The sequence below is a fragment of the Filicampus tigris genome, chromosome 15 (assembly GCF_054856515.1).
Source record: "Filicampus tigris isolate MCC_2025a chromosome 15, RoL_Ftig_1.0, whole genome shotgun sequence".
NCBI lineage: Eukaryota > Metazoa > Chordata > Actinopteri > Syngnathiformes > Syngnathidae > Filicampus > Filicampus tigris.
In genome coordinates this window covers 9,860,499-9,886,086 of record NC_141231.1, presented here as the reverse complement: position 1 = coordinate 9,886,086, position 25,588 = coordinate 9,860,499, and the positions used below count along the sequence as shown (strand labels likewise).

Below are 25,588 nucleotides of genomic sequence, written 5' to 3'. Positions count from 1 at the left end.
CGTTAACTTGTGCATGTTACTATTAAATTATCACATCAAGCAAATGTGGGTCAGAAGTGCATGCATGCGTCGTGCCCTCATCATAATCACTCAGTCGTCCTAAAACTGTAGCAGAATAATAAAACTCTGAGGTCATATTGATCAAACATTGGCATACAGTCTCTTAAAATGTGTTCCCTCCGTTTTATATATTTTTTCCTCCATTTGATGTACGTGATTTTGGCATGTCACATTGCTCTACTAACTAAAGTACAACTACTTAAAAGTAAAAAAATATATAATATAATATAATCGTTAGTCGCAGCCCTAACACCAATAGATATTAAAAAACTGTTCAGAATTGTGAAATCTATATTTTAAACATACATAGCCAGCTTCCTAACTGAATCATGCTGCGAACATGTCCACCTTCACCTTGTCCACTCTTTCAGCAAGCTCACATTTTTAGCTGTTTGCATGAACGTTATCTGCTTGTAATTAATTATTTTAAAAAGCGTGGAAGCTTGGCCAATATGCATTTCAAGCAACACAACATTCTCTTGTTACAATAATTATGAAGTTCAATAGGAAATCTCAGCTTTTTCTGGGGGCCGGGGGAGAGGGAGAAATTGGGACGTCTCAAAGGCATTCTATGGTGATATTAACTTATGTGTGACAATAACTCACGCCATATATTACATTTATATGTATATATACATTATTAGAACACGTTTTCACGCTCTCAGACGCACAGTATGCACCGCGTTTTGCGTGTGCGCTGATTCCGAGCGAGCTGAGTTTGCGCATGCGCACTCCATGCGCCATTCATCTCAGGGACCTCAGCTCAGTGCTTGCCTGCTCGGAAGGCAGAAGGAGAAACCAGCAGGCGGCACCGGGCTCTCGCTCCACGAAGACGGTGGTGGCCACTTTTAGAGGCACTCGTGGACATTGCCACCTCTTCTTTTCTTTTTTAACCGGGAGTGTTTATTTTTGGAGGGTAATTTTTTACCCGTTTGGATTCTACGGTAATTTGGCGCCGACGTCTTCCATCCCTCCCCCAGCGCAGCGAACGCCGTAAGTTGTTGCATTTGTTCACGGAGCGGCCTGTTTGAATGAAAATGTAAATTTTAATTATGATTAAATGTTTATTTCCTGGGTTTGTCCAACTATCGCCCCCCTTTTCTGTCGTTTTAAGACTATTTCCGCGTCGAAATAAAAAAAGAGGAACCTGGCCCAAAGTTATCAATGTTCATGTCGTAACTTTAAAAAAACTGTTTAAATTGCGTAGTTTCAGCGCGTGCTAAAATGTTTCAAATGGTTTCAGAGCCGGAAATGGCTAAAAGCGAATCTTGCACTGCAGGTGTTTTGACGCTGCACTTCCTTACCACGCTGTCACCCCTTAAAGCCCAAATTAGATCCACCAGCTCTCGTCGAGCTAATTGTGTTTGTTTGCTTATTTGTGTCACCATTCGTCGTATTTTGCATTGGATTTTAAATCAAAGCACGCACAATTTGACCACGTGGAGGCTACTTCCTTACTTTATCTTTTCACCTCCCCTGGAGAAGTGCTGAATTGCAGTCTTGCCCTGTTAAACCAGCTGGTTGGCATACCTGTGCACTTAAATCAGGGTTGAGGAACGAACTGCTGTTCTAGAAAACATACAGCTTCAGAGGAACTATTACAAAGTCACAAAACCTCCATCCAGCCACAGTGCAGCCCTAAAACATTGAATGCACAAACGCTAAAACGTTTTTAAAAAAAAATGTAAATCACTGCATCATATTTGAATACGACCATTTGAGTATGAATGTGGCATGGAAAATGCCAATACTACTGAATACTGCTCTTCGTGATTCTCAATGTGGTTTTAGTGTTACCACTAGTGGTATGGGGCTCCCTCTACTGGTATGAGAAAGAACCACTGGCTAAATACAGTTCAGTTAGACAGGCAGTCCTCAAATTACGACGTACGCGACCTACAACGTTTCCACTTTACGACACCCGTGCCTCCTTCTCCATTTTGTCCCCAGCTCCATAGTGACTCCGTGCAGTCAATATTCGTGTTAAAGCCAAAATTCCGGTTTCTGAAACATTCTGAATATCCCGTTTACATGATTGAGCGGACAGAGTTGCTCCGGCATTTGAATAACCCACTGTGTACGGCGACACACGGTGTCATGACGCAATTGGACGTCATTTCCGCTTGTTACTTTCAACTGCCAATAAAACACTTGATATTCATGTCACTCACCACATGAATGAAGCAGCTGGTTTCCTCCTCGATCCAAAAGCGTGCTTTTGTGCTGCGTCTCCGAGCTTGTTTACCTCTGCTTGAGTATTTGGGATGGGGTTCGCGCCAAACTTTGGTGCTTCGACTTCTGACATTCGTGTTAGATCGCCAGTGTAGGAACGGAACCCGTTCCTAAAATGAGGACTCGCTATATTAAACTTTTTAGGTAAACAAAATTTCATTTATATATTAGTTAGGTACATTATTTCTATGTACATTTCACTTGACACATGTCCAATATGGCTGCGTTTACATTGACGGAAGGTATAAAACAAGCCGCATGCGCAGATGCCCGAAATTGCACAAAGCTAACTCCACATGTATCAACACCATGTCAGCTCATACACTGACATTTTTAAACACAGGACATGATTTATTTATTTTTAAAACATTCTTTTAATAAAAACACCCATTTCTCAAATCAGCTATCCTCACTGAAATGTAAAATGGGTTAGATGGACACAAATGGCCAACTTGGAACCTGGAGGGTTAAATGTGAGCTAGCATTTAGCAGTGAATTTTATTTCAAAACATCTTTGTTACCGGAGGTCTGCGCAGGTTTTATGACTGACTTATTTCCTTGTTGCTTATTTTTGTGAGCTCCACCCTGCCTCACCCGGGTGCGACACACAACCAGTCACACCTGCCCCGCTCATGTCGAAATGTGGGGTGTCTTTGTTTTGGCCCCGTAGCCCTGGCCTCACTTGGCTCACTGATTTATGTATGGGCTGTTCGGTTGTTACTTGTTGCAAGTCGTACAATGTTGCTCTTGTGGTGTGCACTGAGGATGCTGTTCATGTGAAGCTGAACAGGGAACTGGTTCATTTGTGTCTGTGGGTTCATACGTAATTTCCCAGTTTTACTTCTAAAATCAGGATTTATATTAAGAGTTCTGCATGGGTCTCCTGCTTTTCGGTCGCATGTTTATTTTTTTTAACAACAGAGTTACAGGTGTTTATTTAAGAGGAGCTTTCCTTGTACACATCCGTGTGAAAGACTGAAGCTATACTCTGATCCCCGTCTACAGGAAATTGTTGCTTCCGTGTTACCATTGAAATCTAATGTGAAACTTCCTCCCAAGAATTTTGCTGTTTTTAGTTAAGTGTCAGTTTTAGTACTTTTTTTTTTTTTTTAAAAAGAAGTAAATTCAAAATATTTCATTATAATAATATGTTCTATGAGCCCCCATGAGTCTAAACATGGCATTCTGATTGATATTACATTTGTGGGATATGAATTAAGCAGGCAGTCTACCTGTTTTTTTTAATCGATCTCAGGGGCGACCGTCACAAAATGGCTGAGATATCGCCATAGCCGTGACATTCCCCAATCATTGGCTGAACTGCACTGTGTTTGTTTACAAAGTAACATGTAGCTAGCGCACACTTCCTGTGAACACAATACGCCTCAGTGCGGTACTGAAAAATCTAAATTGTAATACATACCTTATGATATATGCAAATGGTTTGTTACACCCCTGATATTCTGTGGGGAGAACACCGGATGTGTTTATTTGGGGAGAGGCGTTTATTTGTTCAAGTGGACGACCCACTTGGGGACTAATTGAGGCATGGCCTCTCCCGCAGTGGATGTTTGAGGAGTAGAGTAGCGTTGTCATGCCTGAGTGCTTTGTTTGTTTTAAATCACTTGACAGTTTGACAGTAGACATTGATTTACAGTCTTCAAAGACAAAATGAATGACATGTTGTTAAACTTTGCCCTTATTAAATGTTGCAACAGACGCATAATTTATCAGCACTTGTATGTTCTCCATGCTTCCTAAGGTCATTTATGTTTTTTTGTTGTTGTTTTTTTTATGATCATATTGGGTCGTTGCAGTGCATTTTAAGATGGATTTATTCAGTCGAACTGACCGCAACCCAGCTTTCCAGATTAAGGACACATAGAATTGGCATGGCATATTGTAGGAGCGCATACACGGTGATGGACAGGGCAAATGCTTGGATTTTGGATGAGAATAAAAAAACACATTGATCTATCATCTGTTTCAATCCTGTTTTGGATTAATTCATGCAATGTCCCGGTTTAAACAGGTTGACATGTCGGAGACTGACACCGCACACCGACACGCACGCACACACTGGGAGTGCCTCTGCAGTTGGACTGCGTTCAGTGCCCGGTGCCTGTCAGCGAAACCCGAGTCTGCCCAGCAGCTCTCAAATTTTAGCACACGGCAGCACATCTCCCATCTCATCTGGCAGGGATATGTAGCGCTAATTCAATTGGCCGCCGCGATAGTAAAAGCCTTCCTAATTGGCCGACACGGCAGCTGGCTGCCAAGGCTCCGGTAAGCACGTCAGGGAGTTGGTGAGGGTCCCAGTGGTGCCGTAGAGCAGGAAAGGGTAAACAAAGGGTAGATGACGTGACTGCGCTGTGTTGTTTACGCTGTTCAACATGACAAAGAACACCCGCGCTCCCTTTTTGGACTCTCCTTCTTCCATCTGATCATATCTCATTTCAGTTGAGCGGTGTTAATTGACACCCCCGCACACGCACTTCCTAGCTAGCTTTTGTCACGCCACGTCTCGGGGAAACATCTTTCCAAGTGATTCAGGAACGAATCCATCAACACATTCAGACTAAGTGGGCGGGGCAACTCTTCTAACTGCCACTGCAGCAGTTCCTGTTTCCTTTCACCTCAGTGAGGAATCCAGCAATGACATAGACAAGGGATGGGGGAAGCACACACACGCACACACACACACACACACACGCACACACAGACACGAGCACAGAGTCAGACAGTGTGCAAGGTTGGCCATGTAAGGTTTCCTGCACCACACGCAAAAACATTGAACCAAACTTCTCTCACCGTTCACATGAACTTTGACTTGCGTGTTTGCTTAAAATGACTGGACTGTATATGAAGACATACATTCATCAACTGTTGAATGAATGAACGCCAAAAGTTGATTGAAATTCATGCACAATATTTTTCACATGAATTGTGGTTAAAAAAATAAGCTAACAGTGATATTGCTAAAAAGATACAGAAAAATATCAAATACAATACAAATTTTATTGATATAAAATGCGTTTCACTCACAGCAGCTGCAGCCGTAATCTCGCAATCTGCATATAACATAAAATAACAATAATAAAACGAGAGACAGTGAAAACAATACATTAAAACACATTAATGATACTAACACATATACAGTAGACACTAGAAACATTTTGTTTGGTCATCATTTTTGGGCGTTAGATTTTTGAAGTTCCAATGCTGGCGACCCCTTGATTAATTTTCCAATTTTTATTTTATTTTTTTAAATAAAGCCGAACAATATGCTGATAAACGTTCAATATATGTTAGTGACAAAAAACTGGGGAAAAGAAATCCTGGAGGAACTGGGAAAATGCAAATATATGAAAAAAAAACACCCCAAAAAATTTGCAGATTTGAATATGCAAATCTGCAAGTGCTGAACTGCGAATACTGTGGGTTTTAAGTTGTAATATTACCAATCACCACTAGATGGCAGACATGTCTTAGTTTCGCTTACACTGTTTTTGATGGGTTAGGATAATGGATCTTTTATGTTTGCACTGACAAATATAACATAAAAAAATTACCGCATGTATTTTGCGTATATGCGCATATTTTGTCCACATTTAAAGTAGCATTTTTTTTTCATACATCTGGTCAGGAAGTGCTTGGCCCTATGTGGACTCCCAGTAGCACTGATGTAAAATTGTGACCCCCGCAGCATTTAAGTCGCCCATCCCTGGTGTAGAATAACAGCATTAATGTTTAACCCAACCTTCATGAATCAATTTATCTAAAGCACACACACGGATGAAGTAGCACTGTTTAGAAAAAAAAAACAAAACAAATGATCCCAGTTTGATAACTGAGGTTATATCATACTGTAGTATAGTTGGCCTTATTAAAAGCATTCTTCTTCTCTTGTCACCACTAGCACCAAAAATGATCTGACTTGCACACGACAAACTCAATATTAGAACAGGCTGGCACTTTAGCCCCAGAGAATAATTATTACAATATATATTTTTTAATCATCTCTAGCAGCCTGTGGTTAAAGCATGCCATGGTACATTTGGAGACATCGGAAAGCATTGATTTGACCATTTAACCATCGTAAAACTTGAGCTTTCCACTCCCTCCGTTGACATGATTGTTGCATGAATCAAAATATTGCATTTCTGTGGCTGAAACACAATCGGGACGCAAGGCGTCGAAGGGAGGAATGTGTTTACTGTGACAGTTGGATATGCTGTCGGAGAGCCAATCTGCGCTATCGCTTTTCTGCTGTGCCTCACTCTGTCGGTGCTCGCACATGCTTCTCGCACTCTGACGGTGCCTTCGAACGCACATCTTGATAACCCATTTAAACAGGCTCCTATCTCAGAGTGGTCTCCGCATTTTTTTTCACCCCCCCCCCCTTTTGTCACATTCAGCCACATTCACTTCCTCCTCTACTTGTGTTGAAAAGAGCTTAGAGCAAGGGAAATCATAGCTTACCCTCATTCAGGCTTCCTGGAAGACCAGGCTACTTAAAGCAAGCGGACCATGTTCGGACTTGAACTGGATGTTTGCCAGTTTGAATCTTGTTATGGTTTGACAAATGTGTAGTGGTGTCGCGGTGCCACAGAGCAAGGCACCCCGGCTGTGACAAGGAGTTCAGCGTCATGTTATAGCTCCTTTCAACTACGGGGAAAAATATTTATTTAAAACGGCAAGATTTTTTAGACAGTTTTTGGGGGCGTGCACACATACACACACTCGCACACCCCCACCCCCACACACACACACACATGTAACTACAGGTAATGTTTCTTCTCCGCCGCTGTGACCTCTTGACTGTTGTCAGCAGATGAATTGCCACTTTCATGTTAAGCTGTGGCGAATCACCCCCATAATTGGTCGCGCAGATTAGCGGCGAGGTTCCCTGTGTGTGTGTGTGCGTGTGTCTGTGTAAGTTGCCTTTATCTGATTAGGACATTTATCTAATAAAGGAGGATTTATGGGATTCAGTTCTCTGCGCTCTGCTCACGCACTCGCAGAGATAGCAGAGGTAGAGGATAGCCATTAAAGCAATATGTTGGTCTGTTCAAATTTATGCTATTGACAAAAAGATAGATGGTAAATTTGGTTAAAATCAGTTATTTTAATGGCGCTTTCTCCCTGATAGAGGGCAGAGATTTGTTTAACTGCAGGGTTCTAGCTGTCGATTTAGGCAAAGTGTTTATGAGGAGGTGGCCTTAGGGCTGCTCAATTCTGGAAAAAAAAAATATTAAGCACGATTATATTGGTAATAATTGACGTCACGGTTATTCAAACGATCATTTATTTTTTTTGTACAAAGCAAGAAAATATTTAACCGCAAAAAATATAGACAATTTTTTTTGAAACACTGTGCAAGTTCCTTTTGGACTAAACAAAATGTATCTTTTTTTTTTTTTTTTTAAATAAAGGTGCAACTGGAGAAATTCAGGTATGATTTTCTTATGTAAACAGTGCGTTACATATGAATGTGTATTAATAATCATGTTTTACGATTATGCCAATTTTGTAATAATCGTAAGTGGCATTGAATTTTGATCAATTGCACAGCCCTTGGAGGCCTTTAGCTCCGCTATCTCGTCTCCTTTATTTACGTGATAGGACTCTAGACTAACCTTTTGTGCCAGTTGTACTAGTATGTGTAACTTTTTTTTTCTTAGTTTCACCAGCGCTAAAGTTAGTTGCACCAAAATTTTGGTATGGAAATTCGTGTCCTGAACAATTTTACTGTTTTAAAAATTCTGTCAGGAACTTGACAGTAGGACTGTACGACTCCCCAAATTCTTCAAAAAACACGGATAAAGATTCAAGATCCATTTTCCACTACTTTTTGAACTCTGTCGGTTCGCACGGCCATTTTGTCTTCCGTCGACTGAAAATGACATCACAACTGCTCACGACGACCAATCAGATTCAGACAACAGGTCAGCCGCGTTTGGTCGTCGTGAGCAGTTGTGATGTCATTTTCAGTCGACAGAAGACAAAATGGCCGCCCCCAGAGATAGCTAAAAACGAGTGGATTAACTCTTATTCCACAAACGAAATATTTATCAGCATGCCCTGTTTCAACTCGTGGTCTTGCTTAGAACATTTTCTTGAAAAAAATATCTTTGGGTTGACTTCCGCTTTAATTGGACAGTCCACCTGGCAATTAATTGTGGCTCAACGTTTATTAGAGAGGATGCCTCTTTTGGGGGAAATCTGGTCAATGTTTCATGGTTTATCTCTTGCCTCATGTAGTTTCCAGAGATCATTTAAAAATGTGTGCTTCAAGTTCATGTAATTACGTGTAGCACGGAATGAAATATTGCATACTTTTCAAATATCCTGAAAGCTGTACCCTCACGCTTGTTTTATTTGCTGTGGGGAGGAAATAGAAGTCGGTGGAAGCAACAGAGCATCCACACAGCCCTACAGACGAACAAGGCTCGCACTGAAGCTTTGCCGTATTTCTCCAGAGATCTTTTGGAGCCATATCGTCGTCTCACTTCAGCGCTCACATCCGCTTCAGCCTGCCTCACGCACGGGCCGCTGTCACTCGGCTGCTTGTTTGGCTTCTCCGCATTTGAGTTGACCGTCCACGGGTCAAAACGCTGTCTCCTTATTTTTTTTGTGAGTGTTAAGAAAATGCGGAACAAATAACCTTTGATGGATGTTTATTCAAATCCAAAAGTTACAGTTGCAATATTGAGGGACTTATTCTGTAAGATTTTGACGTTCTTCCATACAAGTATACATACAAGTCAGCCAAACAAGTATCAAGAGGTGACCACTGTACAAGACAGTTTCAGAATAATATAAAACTACTAGAGATAGACCGATGTTTTTTTTTTTTTCAGGGCCGATACCGATTATTAGTACTCAAGGAGGCCGAGAGCCGATATTCATTCTCAGCAAAAATATGTTGCAGTAAATTCCATTTCTGGTTATATGGTTTGCAACACCTTTTCCCTTTGTTCCATAAATGGCACCTTTTGTGTGGTCGAAGAGGAAAAAGCCAACACACGCTTGTGAAGTCAATTCAGCATATATCAGGCTTCACTCCGCCACAATGATGCGAAAGCTTTGTTAGTGTCTGCGTTTTCATGATGTCGCAAGCCTTCGCTCACAAATGAGTCATTGATCCGGAGCCTTGACACTTTGTCAAGGCTGATTGGTGTCTGCCAGCGTCCCTTGCAAACACCCGCCTGTGTTCTCCACCTCAATAGATCCAACCACTGTGCTTTGCACTTGCGTCGCTGGTGCTCAGGACATTGCAAAATCTATGAACTCTGACACGCCCCCGGTCACTGGAACAAACATGGTCTGATAAGGGCTTTGAAATGTGCTAAAAAGAGGTCTGAAATGCCACGAATGAGCTTGTTGAGTGTCTGGAATTTTAAAACGGCAGGCAGAGCTGCCTAACCAGAGTGTGAGAGTAAAGCAAGATGAAACTGCTATCGGGTAATTGACTTCAACAAACAAATCTTGTGTTTTTATCATGACGTGCCTGTAGTAATTGCGTTTTCTTGTCAACTTAATCTGATGCTGTTTTTTTGGGGGTTTTTTTTAGCACAGTTTGCTCTCCATGGTGCTGAAAAACTAGTGATTGTCTAACTTTTACCTTATCACAGGTTTTAATAATCGGAAGAATCTCAGCAGTACGTGGTTGCGAGGGAAGTGGGAGAACAAAAAGCAATAGCAAAGGACGACTGCATCAACATCATCTGCTGTTATCCGGTTGCAGAGGGGGGAGTCAGAAAAGAGACAACATAAAGCCTTAACAAAATATGACAATAGCAATATTACCTGCTAGCTTGTGGTAGGGCTGCCACGATTGATCAAATAACTCAAGTAATTTGATTACCGAAAATGGTCGAAGCAAAGTCTCCGCCTCGATTCGCAAGGATCATTTTTCCACGCGCACATTTTTTTCCAGTGTAGAGACAAGTTGGAATGATGTGGCGAGCCAGGAGGAAAGAGAAAGGAAAATAAACTGCAATGTTTGCGCAAGGTAGGGCTGCTCGATTATGAAAAAAGGATTAATCACGATTATTTTGGTAATAATTGAAATCACGATTATTCAAACGATCATTCATTTTTTGGTGCAAAACAAGAAAAGGTTTAAATGTAAAAACTGTAAAGGCTTCTTTTGGACCAAAAAAAAGTATCAAATTTGTTATTATAAAATTCGTTAAATCGCTTTTCAATTAATCATTACATCCCTAGTCGACATATATTGAAAGGATGATCACCTGGTCTCTAGCACTGGCGAATAAAAAAGAACTTTGGCGACATGTCTTACGACCGTTTAAAATGCTTATGACAGGTTTGCAAACACTTGCCACTGTTAGCGAAATAATTCGATTCGTAAGGGAATTTTGAACAGGTTCAAATGGTTCAAGCAAAACTACATTCGCCGCTCAGCGAGACACTGGCTTAAAGCGGAAGTCAACGCAAACATATTTTTTTCAAGAATATGTTTTATGCAAGCCCACTGGTTGAAACAGGGCATTCTGATAAATATTGCGTTTATGGAATAAGTGTTAATGCACTTGTGTCTAGCCATCTCTGGGGGCGGCCGTTTTGTCTTCTATCGACTGAAAATGACATCACAACTACCCAGGGCTCAGGTAACGACCAATCACAGCTCAGCTTTAGAAAACAGGCAAGCTGTGATTGGTCGTGGTGAGCAGCTGTGATGTCATTTTCAGTCGATAGAAGACAAAACGGCCGCCCCCAGAGATGGCTAAAAACGAGTGGATTAACTCTTACTCCACAAACGCAAAATTAATCAGAATGCCGTGTTTCAACTAGTGGGCCTGCTGGGAACATATTCTTGAAAAAAAATATGTTTGGGTTGACTTCCGCTTTAACTGATGACCAATCCAGAGTCTAGTCTGCATTGTAAACTAGGACGGTAGGACCATAATGACGCTGTCACCTCTATTGGCAACATTCCATTTTATTGTATCCCGACTACTGTTGTATATGTGGTCCCTGTGCACGTATAAAAATAAGCAAGAAAATCAATGCTACAGGAGGGGGGGGGGTGCTCACTAATAAGTCCTCATTTCAACTGAGCTGTACGCTCATAAGACTGCAGAAAGCGTGCCTTTTATGACCTGCCCGCCGGTGGATGCCAAAAATCATTTTAACGCTACCTGCAATGGAGCTTAAAAGTAATCCTCTAAATAACATTATAGGCTCATGAAAAACAAATCAGTATTGAACCGGAATGTGCGCGTCCAGATTCGGCTTATCCTTTCTTAGCATTTGGATTTTAACGTGAAAATCGGCGTTAGCCAATTGAGGTTATTCATTGTGTGGAAGCATCTAAATTGCACGGGTGGCCTTCGCTACTAAGCGTCTCTTTTTATTTTGTAGATGATCTCTTCCCGTGGCTTCTTCCTCTGGTGTTGTGAAATCCCGTTCGCAAATCATTAAACCGGCTAAATTATTGCCAGGATGTCAGCTTTACGCGCGCATTAACGTGTCAAGATGCACGAGCGGTCACGAGACTCTTGGTAAAAGTGAGAAGTGCACCGAAGCCGCAGACTAAAAAAAACACGAGGTGTACCGTGCTCGTTTTTCTTCGGCAAAAACAAAACGCGCTTTATTGAGCGTATGAATGCGGATAGTTGAATGGGTGCGAGCATTTGACTACACTAGCATGAAACAGTCTTTTAGGATAAGCCTATGCATATTTTGTACTCCCTTCTGACCGTGACATGCTCATTTTAGCATCGAGACCGAGCGTTCATGCAAAATGCCGACTGTATGTTGAGGTCGGCTAAGGCAGCCGGTCTATTTCTGTTGGCCCTTTTCAGCCGGCTAAGAAGCGACGCTGCCAATTTCAGAGCAGCACTTCAGGTTAATCCATTTAGCACGCCGGCTTGTATTGCTTTCAGGCTCTGTTTCATCTTAAATAACAGTGGTTCGATCCACTTTGACAACACTTTGGAATATTAGCGGTGTGTCGCGTTGAGCGGTTTTCACATTGAAAAATCCGGATAATCCTTTGTATCAACGGGGTTATGATTTTAGAAAGCGATCTGAATTACAGTGTCGTGATTCCAGACTTGGATGGAAAGAGAGCTGTTTATATTTAGACTCTCGGTTCATGGACATGTCTTCTATATGGCTGTAACACACACGCTAAAAGAGCTTGCTAAGTGAGTTGCATGCTCACAGCATTTTATAACCACGAACATTTTAATTACGGCTCAGAATTGCCGAACAACACATTTTGAATGGTTTATGAGTTCACCTTATTGCTGCTTTGTTGGCTGACATAACTGGAAACAAAAAAGAAAGTCTGACACAGCACGTAGTGGTGTCAGAAGTTCCGACGAAATATTTGGATATTTTCAAAATCATGTTGGTTTTTTTTTTATGGCTTTTCAAAAATCAGGCAACAGATTTATTTGAATTTTTTTCTTTTTCTTTGAAAAACCTCCGACCAGGGCGATGTTATTCAAAAACCGTCGCGCTTGTTTTTGTTTTGTTTTTTTGTATGCGTACTTGAAAATGTTCAACATTGTGTCAGGTATTTGAACTTTAGGGAAAATCATCCCCCCAAAATTCTTTGCAAAAATATGCTGTACGCACCTTCACTAGTCTGAGTTAAGATGAGTTATTTATGCTCAAGAAATATATTCATTCATGCAGTCTCCTGGGCTCTCTGTAGACGAGCATTCATTTTTAAACATAATATATGTGCAAATATACTTAATACGGACGCAAATCCTCAGTGATGAAAGGCTGCCATTGAGCATATCTTTTGCTTTGCCCTCCGTGAGTTGGGCGGAACATTTGATTCAACTTGCTCGATGGCTCTGTTCTCAACTTTCTGTTTCTCCTGCTTTACAATAGCAGAAACATGAATATGATTCATGATATTCATCCCCTCCTCACACTATTTATTTTATTTTTATTTTTTTTCAAACTCATAACTTGCTCTCATGACAGCACTCTCTGTTATGTGTGCTACATGGACTGCCAGCGTTATTTATTGTACTTACATATGCATCGCAATACATCTAAGATGATTTCTCCCATGCCTAGAAGGGGTACGATTTTTCTGGAGCACTTTAACAAATTGAGAATTTTGAGACTAGTTGATGAATTGAACGACAGAGCCCCATGTTTCAAAGGCTTGGTTTACGCTGCAGGTCCAAGTTCTCATTTAATGCTATTTACAGAGCTGGACATTCATCTATGCTTTAGCCCGTCTATGAGTTCCCCGTCTCTATTTCAGACCCGTCCGGTCGGTCCGAGTTAGCCAAACGGCGTCGAGAACGGACTTACCGCTACCACGTCACACGCAGGTGCCGCACTCCTGACACACAGCCAAACAAATAAAAATAAACAAATAAAACAGTGGTGTATACATTTCGGTCCCACAGACGCAATGAAACGTGCCCCATTTTGTTTTTATTTCATCAATCAATACGCTGTGCATATGTCTGTTGTTTTTATTTGATATTCTTTTCTTTACATGGCGGTTTGTCTGCTGAGTGTGATGGGGGAAAAATATATATATGTATATATAATTTGTTGTATAACTTTCGGTCCCACAGTTGCCATGACGCGCCCCGTTTTGTTTATATTTCACTGATCACCACGCTGTGCGTGTGTCTATCTGTCTTTTTATTTGATATTTTTTCCTTATTTGGAGGCGTGTCCGCTTGTGCGGCACCCGCGTGTGACGTGAAAATGATGTTGTCGACGTCGATTGGCTGTCGCCAACGAGGGCCGGACCGCCGCGTGGGTTGCCCCGAAATACCGCCCATCAGTTATAGACGGATAGACGATGCCCACCTCTGGCTATTTACATATTTACACATATTGGATATGGCTGTGTTTACATTCTTGGATCACCTAACGGACCGTATTTCATTGCGTAGGCTTTTACTGTAGTTTACTTTTACAACGTGTTGCATCACCAAGTTGGTTGCGTGTTGTTGTAATATGTGTTATGTGGGCAGACGTGGGTGTGCGTACATCACCGATCTGTGCGTTTCGATGACGTCAAGCTCACATGGACAGGTTACAACATTCAATCTGTGCTCTACTGGCACATGTAATGCTAGCCAAAAATGCTAAACGCGGTGGTGCATTTCAATGATTCCCTCCCTCACACAACTAGGTTGGAATATGTTGTGCAGGATTAGTAGTAGAAGAAGAAATGGCGGAGCCCGGCGTAAGGAAAGCGAGCAAGCTGATTCGAGGACGCTGGAAACAAAGCGATAGAAATTGAGCAAAGCGGAATTAGATGATAAACCGCTTGGATTTCAAGATGCCTGAACCTGAACGTTTAATGGCGTCTCTCAGCTTCTCATGTTGTGGGAGACTGACATGTTTTACGTTGATGGCACAGACAAAATCAATGCGATACCGCTCTCTCTCCCTCTCTCTCTCTCTCTCTGGGAATTGTGACCCAGTTAGCTCCTCCAGTAGGCAGCAGCAGAGTTATTTTTACATATTAACAGGAGACAATACTTTGTCCTCTGCTCGTCCTCCTCCCGTCTCTCCGCTTCCCTTTGCTCTTTATCTTTCCATCTGAGCCGGTGCCATCCTTTCAACTTTCTCTGTTGGCTTCGAGCCCACATTCCTCCAAGATTCATCAGCTGCTTGCTTCCGTCGATAGCTCAATATGTTGGTAAATCAGGTAAATTACTCAATCAAGGTTCAAAAGCAGACCACAAATGAATGGACCGCTGATTGATATTCGGTGTCATTTGGACAGAGCATTCTTTTTTTATCACACAATGTTATTCATGGTGCAGAATCACTGGAATTGTTTTTTCAATTGCGTGAACTACATCATAAATTATTTTTTAAAAATGGCAAGATGCTTGTTTGCAGGTGGCCTTTCCAGCTACTCTAGCAATTTGGTTGCTCAACTAACAGCAAGTATCCTGTTTTGGCTATATCGGTTGATTTTCCCTTTCAGTGACTGTGAGAGTGAATAGTTTTCTCCCTCTGTATGTGCCTTCCGACTGACTGGTATTGTTGGGATGTTGATTGAAGTCAGCTGTGATAGGGGTTACGCTCAACCCTGAACAGGATGAGCAGTATAGAAAATAAAATGGATAGATGGATGGCAATCAAGCATGTGCTGCTAGTCTGAAGCTACTGCGTTTAGCTAATGCTAATCAGTGCATCCAACAAAACAGAATTCAGCTCCGCTTCCCTTTTTTCAAGGTGGTGTAGTTTGGCCTTTTTTTTTTAAATTGGTGGATCTTAGCAAGCAGTTAAAGTTGTTTTAACATATCAGCTGTAAGTCATTTGTTCATTATAACACGTCTTACAACTGTAAAATAAGTTCACCAATGTTAAAGCAAAACCCCAAAACAATCAAAGGAATGGATGGATGCAAATGTGGAAGTGGCGCATTGCGCGGAAGGCAAATCACCTACGGTGACAACAGGATGACGGGTTGCTATTGCAAATGAGAATGTGTTCTCCATTGACTGTTAAAAAATGCAGGTTGAATAAAATGTAAATTATGCGTTGCACTTTTTCACAGGGTTAAAATTGACATTTACAAACAATAAAGCGTCTTAACTTTGATTTTTGTTTTTAAGTGTCGCGCCCGTGACTTTGTCGTACTGAGCCAGGATACAGTTGTACGTACCGCTTTCCTACATAACAATATTTCAATTTCTGGTTTTGTTATTTTTATTTATTGTCATTTTTGGCCTTTGCTTTACACACACATGCGCACAAACCAGCTTGTGAAGTTAATCCTCTACATGCTTACTAAGGTAAGGTCTTGTGAGATTTGCTGTTGTCTTAGTGTTGCTACTTTGTGCTAGTAGATGTGCTACTTTACAGACAATTTTTCCCTGAAAATTCTGGTCAAATTCCGAATGGTACATCGTCATGGGTGTTCACATTTTTCAGTATTAGCCAGACCAGACTACTGCCACCTGCTCGCAGGGAGAATCCTAACGATTGATTGAAGTGATTAATCTTTACGAAAGGGGTATGACCTTCATAGATCTACAGGTATACAGCGCTCTACTTTTGACTGATTACGTCTAAGTGTGGATGTGCAGGACAATTGTTGAATTGATGTAAGGTGCTCTAATTTGCTCTGTATCAATTGAGACACATTAAGATATTACCCTCTAGTCTACCGCAAGTCAATCCAATATAGGTTACTGTATTGATCATTCATCCTTTCTATTTCAGCAGCAGCTGGCACGTTAAGGGAAAAAAAGAATGGCTGCCTTTTTTTTTTTTTTTTTTATGTAGTCTTTTATTTGAAGCCCTTCCCTCTCCTCTCCTGTCCTCTCCTCTCCAGAGAGTTAAGGGAGAGAGAGTGTAGTTGCAGGTGTCGACAGGTCGTCTGTTCACCCCCTAATGATGATGGATGGCCTGACTGCAGAGAGCAAGAACGCAGGCAGAAGCTGAGCGATTCGGGGAGATTAAGAAATAGCAACGTAAGAGCAAACTGCGTTTATATTTGTCTGATGCCAGGCAGGTGTGGTGGGAGTTTTAGTGATATGAATGTTGATCCTTAAATGATTATGTCGTTCTTCTGATTCTGAACGCATTCATATTTGTACATACATATTAGTGCTGTCAAACGATTAAAATGTTTTAACTAATTGAAAAATGTAAATGTTCCTTAAGCAATCGCGATTAATCATATTTTTAAACTACAATTTAGATATTTACACAGCTTGGAACCATATTTACTTGAGTAAAATGTTGGAATTAATATGGAAAAAAAATATTTTGATCCAAAGACTGTTCCAATAGCTTTTTTTTTTTTTTTAAATCCTTGAATACGATTCTTTTCCTGTAAAATACAACTGTTGAACGATACACTAAAGACATACAACTAATAAGGTATTTGAATTTGGCTTTGAAAAGTGCGCAAATTATTTTGGATTCCTCCAATGAGCCATTGCGCAACTTTTAAAAGTAAAACTAATTTTTAAGTGATTTTTCTATCGAACATTTAATCAAATTTCAGATCGATCGAATATATTTTTGTTTCTTTTTTTCCTTTGTAAATGTATTTTAATTTTGTGTGAAGCATTTTCAATTACCATTTGCTAAAATGCCCCTTATAAATGTACGTGCCTTGCCTTACAAGTGTGTCATCGATGAATAATCTGGTCGATTGTGTGAAAAGGGATTGCAGGTTCGTTGTGTCTTCAAGCAACTGAACCAAAATGGTGTGCAGATTGCAGACTTGGCTGCAACCGGCATTCAAAAGCAACTCATTTGTCTGAAGTCCAACATCATATCAGCAAGGGGAATCTAAACTATAACATGGAAAAAGGAATTCAGAACCGTTCTCCCCTTTGCTTAAAAATTACAATTTTATTCATTAAATTATCTCATTGTCACTTCAGGAAATGAGAAAGATGTCATGCGCAACCCTTTTTCAAACACTGAAAATACAGTTTTTCAATTCAGCTAACAAATAGGGACTAAAACATAACCTCCTTAGGGGCGGCAATAAATTCCTGTATCCAGAATGCTTTTCGGAACATCTTCAAAATCACTTGTAATATTCCATGGATTTATGAAGCAATCCATTAAATTTGCTCAGAATTGATGGCCGTGTTTTTATGTAATCCTGATAACAATGCACACAAAGTTGCTGATTGAAAATGAGCACTGTGTATGCCCTTTTCCCAGAAAAGAAGTCAGGTTGTTGCGCTTCACGTGCGGTGTTGAATGGGATGACACTTTATTTTGTCTAAGGCCCGCGCTCTCTGGTATCTGTCACCCTGCTGTCTGAGGCATCAAATAGCAGTGCGAATATAGGCTTGACAGATAGGAAGTGTGAGGGCCCCCGTCCCAGCACGCATACACACACGCACGCTGACACCATGGTAAAGTCTCACCCTTCCCAAAGTGAAGGCTGTAGCTATGGCAACCGTGAATGAGGTGAAATGACTGGGCTGCGTTTGCAGTTAAATATGAAGCCTGGGTCGAGAATGAGCCACTTTTTGCTCATTTGATGTTGACACAAGACAACTTTGTAATTCCTTACTCAGTTCTTTTTATAAAAAAAAATATTATATATCATATATACATATATATATGCAAGCCCACTAGTTGAAACAGGGCATTCTGATAAATATTGCGTTAGTGGAATAAGTGTTAATCCACTTGTTTTTAGCCATCTCTGGGGGCGGCCATTTTGTCTTCTGTCGACTGAAAATGACATCACAACTGCTCACGACGACCAATCACGGCTCAGATTCAGAAAACAGGTCAGCCGTGAAAAACGAGTGCATTTTGCTGCTTAACTCATATTCCACAAACGTAAAATTAATCAGAATGCCGTGTTTCAACTAGTGGGCCTGCTGGGAACATTCTTGAAAAAAATATGTTTGGGTTGACTTCCGCTTTAAGTATAACCTTGGAATTAATATGGAAAAAAATGTAAAGTATATTTCCATTCAAAGACTGTTCTAATATCTTTCTTTGATCCTTCAATACGATTCTTTTCCAGCTTTTGAGCCAACGTGAGACTGAAGGTTTTCTGCTCTTTACCGGTGTCTATTGTATATATTTTGTGTTTTAATTCATTGCTTTCACTTGTTATATTATTGCTCGTTTGTTGTTATAATCTGAAGTGTTTTGTTACAGCTGTAGCTGTTATGAAATGCGCTATAAAAATTGTATTGTGTTGTATTGTATAAAACACAACAGTTGAACAATACACCAAAGACGTACAACTAATATGGTATTTGAATTTGGCTTTTCAAAGTGTGCAAATTACTTTTGGATTTCTCAAAGAGCCGTCGAGCAACTAAAGTAAAACGATGTAAAAGTACGTGCAGGTGCTAACACCGTGGGTTTGGAAACAGTCATGTCTTTGTAATTGCCAAAGCTCAACTGGGGCTCACTGATGAATGATTCATTTGTTTCTAGTGGCGAGAGCCCTGTCTGATTTTAGAGCCCCATCTTAAGTGTCACGCCCATCAGCTGGTTGGGTCGTTGGTAACTGATATGTGCGGTACTCTTGGCACCCTCGTGTTGGAGGTCCAACCACAGTGGGTGGAGCCAGACCCTTTTGTTGAAGGGTCGAAAAGTAACTTTCCAAGATCGGCTTTTGGGGAAACAGCCACATGACAGGAAGAAAGAACAACAAGAAAAATCGCATACACATGCATCAGGATATGGGAAAAAATATCTGCACCAAATAGGTTACAGCAGTCAAATGCAGATTGCTGGACTATTGTGTGGGAGGAAGCAGAACAAAGCTCCCTGACCCATAAGAATGAAGAACAACAGGCTGATATCGGAAAGCCCCGGACACCTCACTTCTTTTTCCCAACGTCATTTAAAGCAATTCTTGTTTGTGTTTAACACAGTTTCTTTTTCATTCTGCTTAAATTGTGTATTCTCCGTACTCTGAAGCACAAGCAAATACGTATCTGTTTGTGATATCTGTAATTTAATAATAGAGAATTGATACATGAGATACAGTATTTGCATCTAAATCCTATATGATGGAAATGAGGATAAGGGCACTACCACATCATAATTACTCTTTGTATGAATATTAAGTAGGATTATCATTTTGATTTGAATTTTGCTTATGGAGTCAAATAACACTGGTTCAAATGGGATTTTTTAGTTTTACAGAATGAGATCATCTCTCATCCAGATTAGACTGCTATATACAGTAGATTGATTGGATGGATGGATAGAGAGAGAGAGAGAGAGATGTTGTTTACTCAAATAGATGCTCTAACCCTAATGAATTGTGTCGTCTACTAACTGGAATTGTGATTTTGATTTTTTTTAAAAAACGGTACATCTTTCAGCCATACTTAGCAGACATGACATGAGCATTGCTGAGCAAAAACCGCTTGGGATTCGGGATGAAAAATCTTAATTTGTGTGGGGAAAGCCAACTATTCTGTAGTCATGTGACTCTGTGAACTGTCAAGTAAAGGTATATAGCCAATCAAACAAAACGCCCTGACTGACGAACAAAGAAGGGGCTGTAAATAAAACAAAACGTCCTACCAAATGTCATTTTTTGGGTACAAGATTTCTACACGCAGTACACGCAAACACCGGTGAAAATGAATTGGCCACTCTTTTTAAACGTCAATAGGGATAGTGACTCAGAGACGAATAGTCATCAGGCTTTACTCAAGGAGAGAGATGGCTTGCTTGTTTTCGTTAATGAGCAGGCAACATATGGTCCTGAAAGCTTGGAATAACAATAAGCAGGGCATGGTGCTTATGCAGTATGTGTAGGGATGTAGCGATTCCGCAATACGCAATGATGTTTGGGGCGAAAGCATAATTTGATCTACAAATTCAAAATGTGCTATGCATCTGGAATGAAAAAACGTTTCAAGACATAATTTTCTAGATGAATTTAATCAACTCGATTTTCGATTAATCGAATCGATTAATCGAACATTCTCAATTAATCGCTACATCCCTAAGTGTGCGGCTTATTATAAAAACAAAACTCTAACAATACTAGTTTCTTCCAGTTGGCGCTTTTGTCACATCTCACCGCTGATCAATGAGAGATGCGTTTTATAGTCCATCCGTTTTGCATTGCTTTATAATGTGACAGCCAAGTTCCCTTTTCTCTTGATCAATATTAAATTGCAAATCAGGATGAAGATTTGTCACATTAAGCATTTCTGTAAACCAGAAGTGTATTTTTCTTTCTCAAGGGCAGAAAGTAAAACTTCGGACAGGGGCCCTTCCCAAATGGCGGATTGTTGTGTTCGGTGTTTTTCCTCATCTGCAGAAATCGCTGTCACTTAAAATTGTTAAATAAAGTGAGCTGTATCAATCTAACAGCAGTTACAGCCAGGTTTTATGAGAGTGACTGCTAGGGTTGAATGTTTATGTTGGAGCAATTAACACAACAAAAGCCTGGAAACCAGTTTAACTCGCCATAATAATAAGTCTATTATGCCCAACCAACACCCACTTCAGATATGCCCCTTTTAACAAGGTGTGAGTGCTCGAAACAACACACCACAGAGACACACATTTGTCCTCCCCTTTTGGCGCTGGTGTGAGTTTCATGTTTGTGCGTGCATGTGCGTTCCTTTCAGTTTTGCTTGTCAGGATCACCTCCAAGTTGCGAAGCGCGTGGAACTACATATCTCTGTGGGTTAATGGTTTCTAACATACCGTTGCATCGATCTGCTTGAATGCCTTTCAGTTCTTTGGGCATCTGTTCCATTCTAATCAGGCTTGTTCTATTCATTTAAGTAATACATCTCCATGCAGCAAGATTGTCCGGTTATAGTCGTTTCTTGAGTTTAATTGCTGTATCGTGGTGAGATATCAGAACTCATTTTCTTTTATATTACAACGTTACACATATTTTTTCAATTTTACTAGTATGAGTGATTTAGTATACATGACGACACTTGTAAATAGTGCACTGATCAATGATGATTGTTGTATTATTTTCAAAAGTCAAATGCATCAAGTTTATAGTTTTCTTGTTTTTTGTTTTTTTTAATTTTGGTATAAGAATGATCTCTGTACCCTATAATCTCTTTACGGGGACGGCAAGAATGGAAATGAGATTGGAGTTCTATCATTAGCAACCCGTGACTTTAAATTCTTGGCCCCGCTGACCTACCATCTTGGCATACTGTCAGTCCTAACCTCTGCATAATTATTTTTCATGTGAAAATTCCAGTCTAGACCTGTTATTGAAACTCTACTTCTTGTGGTTAAATGTTTTTTTTTTAATTGTGAATATACTTTCTTTCTTAATAAAAACTAACCGTTCACTGCTCACTCAGTGTGATACGGCCGTGAATGCTCTCGGCACAAAAATGGCGTTTACATTCCGCTAGCATGCTGTAGCTACAATATGCTATCGTTAACGAGCAAAATAGGAAAACAACAAAACTCATTCCTTTCTTAGACGATGGTCTCTTGTGAGCATATGTAGAATCCATTATAGGGAAATAGCTTCTGGTCACGTTGTGAAACAACGGCGAGAATGCGCATGATGTCACATCCGCAGAAACAGAGCGGGAAATCCAAACACGATTCCAGTCCGGAAATAATTTTCCAGAGGCTTACAAGAGAACCCACTGTGAACAGCTCAAGTGTTAATCTGCTATTTATAAGCTGTGTGAATCATTTAAGATGATGATTGATTCATAATATTGCCTTTTAATTGTCCTTAGATACCAGACCTTCAACCTGATTCCTGAGGGAAAGTGGTCCAAAAAACAAATTGGAGGACAGTAGGAGGTGAGGAAAATGATCAAATACATTGTCATTTGTCTTGTATCCAATGTTTTCTATGCGCTATAAGGGCCCGTTAGTGCCTCCCCTTCAAGTCCACACTTCCAGAAAACAAGACTTGCCCTGTTGTGGGAGGTTTTTCCTCACCCCTGCTGAGTCCAAGACCCACCAGTTGAGTGCTTATGTGTGTGTTTGCGCTTGTGTTTCTGATTTCAATCCAAAGTTCAAGTGGAAGGTATCAAGAGAATTCCTCTGGGGATGTTACACTGAGGCTTGTTGCAATTCTCCAAAATGAGATGCTCAATTTCTCCTAATAGAGAATAATTTGTGTGCCCAGCAAATTTGAGATTGACAGCTTGGGGCAAAGTCAAGCATTGAGAACTGTTTTCACACATGCAGTCGCAAGTACATGAAGACTCGACCTATGCGTGAAATTTGGACGCCAACAAAGAGTTTCTTTCACTGTGATCTCTAACCTGACTCGCCTCAAGCTTCCAACCATGCCCCACTGCCCCGCCTCCTCAGTCACTTGCACAGCTACAGCACCTATTAAAGGCCATCACTGTGGTAATTATTTGTATTATTATTATTTATTCTGGCAAATATCAGCAATATGCTAATCCAACGATGAGAAAATTCTGGTTAGGTGGACTGGACAGCGTCACAGAGTAGTAATATCAATGCACCCAATATTCCCAAATCTATAATATGTACACATTTAAAATGTCAACCAATGAGTCTAAACAGAATAAGAGCAGCTGTACATGAATGATACATATTATACAAACTAAATAAATGGATATGCTCGTTAACAGCAGCCAAACGTCACCAGCATCGTATTAGCCACAATTGATGACCCCATAATAATTGGTCGTTATCTGAGCCCCGAGGCGTCTGTGATGTCATTTTCAGTCGACAGAAGTGACAAAATGGCCGCTCCCTGAGCTGAATAAAAATGGGTGGATTACCTCTTACCACAAATGTAATATTAAACAGAATGCCCATTTTCAACTAGTGGGCTTGCATAGAACATATTCTTGAGGGGAAAAAAATGTTTGGGTTGACTTTCTTTTAAGTTGTTAATTATTTTATCATTGTATGGTTTGTGGTCCTGGTGGTTGCTTCAATTTCTCCATGCTATGATAAACAGCCTACTTGTAGATGTAAAGTAGCTTTCATGCTACTCACCGGGCAACCTTCCCCACTCGCATCTCAGTGGGGGTGTTTGTTGGTCTGTGTGTGCGTGTTTATGTGTAAATAATTGATTACTGCAGAGGTTTAGTGGATCCCTGCTAGTAGTGAACCAGACGTTGCATTGCTCCGCTCATGTGGGACCGCTATGACTGTTTTTTTGTTGTTTTTTTTTTTACTCAGAGTTTGGTTTGAATGGCACAATCTAGTTAGACTTGTATTTATATCATTGGAAATGCTACGTAACTATCAGAATATCGAGCTACCATATCTTAACATGCCATTAAACAACACTGCAACAAGGCTGGAAATAACTTTTTTTTTTGAGCCGTTTAGCTAATCCATGACTTCATTTTTGGGTCAAATTTCAAATCTTGAGGAGAATTAATTTTTGCAGGTTAGTCCCATGGACCTGAACCCAGGGTGTTTTTCTTGCTTTTCGAAAGTTCTAAATCCATCCGCGTTGTCTCGTGCAAGTTAGCTAGCGCTAATCTAACCTGGGAGGGTTCGTCTCTCTGGGCCAGTGACCAAGTTTGCAAAATCCCTTCGTACTAGCATCAGAAACCAACAGCGTAGGAAGGACAAAGGCGTTGATACACTAGATGCGCCATATTGACTGATTGCTTAACAGTTTAATTTAATGCTCATTAGGCGGCTAAACATTCCATCAATTCATCCATCAATTCGAGTCGCCACCGATTCATGCATAGCCCTATTCAATGTATTATACACTTCTCAGCTGATGTATGGTAATTCATTTCCGGTTCGTCTTTTCACAGCTGTTATTGTGTATCATTTTTTTCTTATTAAAGCGCCTGCCATTTTGCTGTTCAAAGTTGCATAATATGCCCTGCTTTAAAGCAGTTCCAGCCAGTCTTATGTGAAAAGTGTACTCGATCACGCACCAAGCACTTAATTCCTGCGTGTCACATTTTCATGTCAATTCTATCTTAGCAGTTAGCTTTCTTCTGATTAATTTACATCTTGTCGTCCATTCGTGAGGACAATACTTGCCACAAGTGCAGCTTATTCTCTGACATGAAGACAATGATTTAGGAGCGACTATATAACGTATTTAGCCGCTAGCTAACTAGCTAGCTGAAGCTCATTGCTATAGTTGATATGGTGTAAGTAGCACTGACCTTGTCTTAATATATCCGAACAGCAAGGATGGGCAACTATTCATCGTGGAAGCACCATTCTTTAATTTTTTTTTAACAATTTGATTGTATTTTTATTTAAATCTGTACCGGGCCAGTCGCGCCGGCATCTGTAATGTCTTGGTGGTCCAACACAGTGTCATACAGATCATTTGCTTCTGCCTCCTACTTCCCACGTGTATGTAACGTAAAAGCATTGCACCACGTTAACACACGCTCATCCAGCCCAGTGAAACTTTTTGGGACCATCTCCGCGGATCGGAAAATCTTAAATCTCTTTGCTTCTTAGTATTGCTATAGAATGATTTTTTTTTTAATGAGGCGCCTCTTTGTTTCCCAATGTGAGGGAAATCGTTTTCGACAAATTAACCCATCACAATGTTACCACGATGTTACCTGCAGAGAATATCCCAACAAAAGAGTGCCAGAAGGTGCTTAACCCTGGATGTAATATTCTGGGACACTATACACCTTTACAACTTGCGGGAAACATTTCCAAAAGAATGAAAAGCCTCCATTACTTCAGGACATGATTAATCTTTTCAAACATTTGAAAGAATTCTCAACGACGAGTTCATCAATTCAGTATGCTCATTCCGAGTCATAGGTGTCAAATTAACAGCATTTTACTAACTTCTCACATTCATTCCATTATTGATTTATCTGCTGGGCGATTGAATGGCATTTTTGAATGCGATTTTTAATTA

The 25,588-nt window shown here is 40.5% G+C and overlaps 1 protein-coding gene across 6 annotated transcripts in view; it reads left to right on the top strand.

Moving 5' to 3' along the window:
* Positions 1-800: 800 nt before the first annotated feature.
* Positions 801-25,588, top strand: part of strbp (spermatid perinuclear RNA binding protein) — a 69,350-nt gene continuing 44,562 nt past the window's right edge. For 3 of the 6 annotated variants that reach the window (XM_086054167.1, XM_086054169.1, XM_086054168.1), the window contains exons 1-2: positions 802-1,053; positions 22,470-22,536. The gene's annotated coding sequence lies outside the window, so the exon portion shown is untranslated. Of the gene's footprint in view, positions 1,054-16,609; positions 16,749-22,469; positions 22,537-25,588 lie in introns of all 6 variants that reach the window. The other 3 variants (XM_086054165.1, XM_086054164.1, XM_086054166.1) reach the window with 3 other exon arrangements.